Below are 3823 nucleotides of genomic sequence, written 5' to 3'. Positions count from 1 at the left end.
TGAAACAAGGGAGCAAACCCAGAAGGCTGCTTTGCAGTTACTTACAGCACCATGTCGTGCTACCCAGGAACTGGCCCTGTCACCAAGACCCAGGAGTCACCAAGAATGAACCTTTCCCACAGGGTGACCCAACTTGCGGCCTTCACCTTCAGGCTACCCACCAGGAGATCTGGTGCCTGTGTCCYAGAAAGGCCAAGGGTGGGCAGCAGCAACAGCAGCCCCTTGAGAGGACAGGGGTCTGACCCCTGCCCCTCAAGAAACCCCCTCCTGACACCAAAAAAATCAGAAATTCTGCTGCCAGCACATAGCTCCATTAGCACGGGATGCCAGGGAACAAGAGAAAACACAATACCAGGTAGCTGCTCATACAGCAAGCATTGCCCCCAGTGCACCAAATAAAGAAGGTCCCAATGGAAAAGAGAGTCTATGGCTCGACTATTTGTCCAATATACAATTAAATGTGATAGCACAATTAAAGATRTTAAGGGTATTTCCTGATTTTGTGGAGTGCTTGTTTTGCAATCTGATTACTTTAAAGGTTTTTTGACCACAGGTGTATAATGTGTTTAACGTGGCTGTGTATAGTCCTAAAAGTGCTGTTTGTAAAAATGTGGATCCTCAGTCAGGTGCGATACATATTTATACATATGTATCCACCTCTCCAGGATGTGTACGCACACACTGCATTGGGCCGAGAAGACTTTTATCTCCYGTTCTAAATACATCACTTTTAAATGACAAAAAGAAAAGGGTTCCAAATAAAGTCCATGTGCTTATAGATCTTCCCCTCTAATTTACAAGTCTATTTCAAGGACATATAGAAACATTAGCTAAGTGAACAGGTGTTGCTCTGTTGGACACAGAACATAAATCTATAGTCATAAAGGCTGGATTTTTCCCTCTTAGAGCAAATAAAAACTGCTCTGTGCATCAGTAGAGCTAAAATTGCAATTGACCTCTACTTTTGATGGTTGTTCGCATTTTCCAAACTTTCCTCTGCTCCAGAAACCATGAGACATACCCAGCTCATTACCTGAGTTCACAATCCTTACCCTAGGTGGAGAGGGGCATTGGTTATTCAAGCGGGAAATTGCTCTCCAGAGATGGAGAGGAAATCCAGAGGTGCAGGACGGGACCCAGCCTAAAGCGGCATATACATACCCAGAGCGAGGGCTCCTGCCTTCTCTGGGCAYCGTGGGGAGCACCGTCCCAGAAAGGCCGTGGAGAAGGCAGGTGAGATGCTGACACCACAAACACAGGAAAACTGCCAACCTCCCACACCAAACCCACACATGCAGAGCGTCGTATGGAGCTATGGGAGCCCAGGAAGCAAAGGAAGCCTATCTCAGCCATATGTTGGAGCCCAGCATTAGGCTYAGCACAAGGGGACAGAGGCTGCAGGTGGGAGCAGGAAGCCCTCCRTGGTCACTGTCGACAGCAGCGCAGSAGAAGGGATGAGCCAGCTCAGCTCACAGGCACCCTGCATGTGACCCAGCAGGAAGCAGGMATRCTCCTCACTCTCTRTCCGTGTAAAACACGCTCACTGGAAGAGTGGCAGGATGACCACATTTACAAAATTAGTTTGTTTCCATAAGGCAGTTGCACAAACTACAGAAATGTCTCCAAAGCTGCAGGCCCAAGCTCCTACATCTTTCACTGGCCTTGAGATCTGCAAGACCAGGCTCTCTATGTATCCTACTGTGATATAGTGTTGGTATTACAAGTGTTATTTAGCACAACCTTTTCMTTCTTGGAGTTTCCCTTTGCAGCTGTTTCATCTTTAGAAATACAAGAGCAACACAAACGYGTTACTGGAGCTGGTCCTTGCACATTGTGGCTTTATCTTGGCCAATACTAAAGCTGTTCCTCAGAAAGGAAAGTGAAAACGTTCTCCAAGATGTGCAAAATTCAAAGCAAAGCTTTTATCTATTTTGAAAGGGTCCCTGGTTACTGGGGAGAAGAGAAAATGGAAATATTGAGATTTCTGARTATTTTATTGGGAACTCTGTGGTGCTTTCCAGAGCTGCCTCTTGTTACTGCTGTTAGTTATTCCAGGGACGTTTGAGGAGCCCAGCTGAGACCTCAGCCCCAGACAAGACAGTTGGACGCACTGCTAGCTTCTCCTTCAAAACTTCCCCCTAGGGCAATGGGACGCATTGCAGCAGCTGGCTGCACCTTCCTATCCCTCCTCTCCTCCTCCCTATCCCAACCAGCTCCACCTCTAAACTAGGGCACCACCCTCAAGGTCATGCTGCCCAGCAGAGGAGAGCAGGAGGGATGAGACGCAGAGCAGGGTAGCAACGGCACAAAACTGTCAGCACAGCTGTTCTCATCTCATGTTCAAGTGCTCCGGCATATGGAGGGCTCCAGAGCCGGGCGAGCTCTTCAGGGAGCCTCGGGGAGATTGCCGGCTGCAGCCATGGAGCCCTTCCAGGTGGTTGGTGGAACTGCTTCTGTCATGTTGGTGAAGCATCTGTGAGTGCTGAGGCAGCAACACTTCCCTGTGAATGGGGAGCCAGACTTTCCGCTCTTCTGGAGTTTTCAGTCTTTCAAGACTAACTAAATTAAAAACAAAGCCCTTACCAGCACCCTGCACAACATCTCTTTCTGCCCCACTAGCATAAATTTGGCCACAGCGAGGCTGTAGATGACACTGAAATTAAAATAGTTGTAAACACAGGGGCCAGAGCCAAGCTTCAGACAACCTGGTAAGAGATAAGAGCCATGCAGGGGATGCAGGCTCTGATGGATGGGCTGGTCCAATTAAGCACTGGTACCTCTCAAGAATAGGATGTAAAATTGCAAAGTTAAATTGCAGGCAGTGTAACTAGATGACTACACCTGTTGTTTTAGCACAAATTTGGATCTGCTCCATCAAAAGACTTCTGAGCCCAAGAGATGGCTGTTCTTGGCCAGCAAAATGAAATCCAAGCTCAAAACCAGACCTTGGCTTCCTGGACGGCCAGAGCTAAGAGCTGCCAAACTGCCGTGCACGGCAGCCCACAGGCCGTGCAGTAACACACCCAGAGCTGCGCTTTTACCAGGCTGCTGCCCAGCACCAACCGGGACAGGAACTGTAGGAGCTTTAAACCCAGTCTGTTGGCAGCATGGTCTTACTGGGAGTCAATCCCCTGACCCCCATCAGCAGGTAAGTGCTCCAGTCCTTTCTTTTTCTTTTCAAGAGCTGAGTAGGGCTCACACAGCTTTCATTGACTTACCAAGGCAGTGGCTTCAGAGGTGGCTGGTGCCCTGGGGCAGTCAGTTTACCTCTCCTACTCCACCCCAAAAGCACTCCTGGTTATAAGCTCTGCCAAGGCTGAACCTCTGGACTGGGAGGGAGTCAAAAGCCACAGGCCCATTGGTACCAGCATGACTTGCCAACTGGTGGCTTTGGCATTTACCCAAGACAGGAGATTGGGTCCTGGTCCCTGGTTTCAGCACCATATATGTACCTTATCACTCCAAATCCCTGTAGGATTTGAGCAGAGTCATGCTTGGTTTTCAGATGCCAAGCAGATGTCAGCATGAGGCTGACGTATTCTCAGCCTTCACAAACCCCAGGCAGATCTGGGGACAAAGAGAACTTCCAGTTAGTGAAGCTCTCATGATCACAAACTCTGGCATCTCCAGGCTTTGAGGTATTCGCCACAGGTAAGCAGCACTCAAGTACTGGGCTTTGCCAGAGTTGAACTACTCACATCTCAGTTCTGACTTGGGTTTTCACATGACCAGACTCCCTGATGCATTTGTGGAAAGGAAGAAGTGCTGTGAGACCTTCCGCGGCGGGGGGGCTTCGGGAGGCGCCGCGGGGAGCAGGGCCGGC

The sequence above is a fragment of the Rhea americana genome, unplaced genomic scaffold (assembly GCF_003343005.1).
Source record: "Rhea americana isolate MKP2758 unplaced genomic scaffold, rheAme1 scaffold_451, whole genome shotgun sequence".
NCBI lineage: Eukaryota > Metazoa > Chordata > Aves > Rheiformes > Rheidae > Rhea > Rhea americana.
This window is presented reverse-complemented; position numbering follows the sequence as displayed.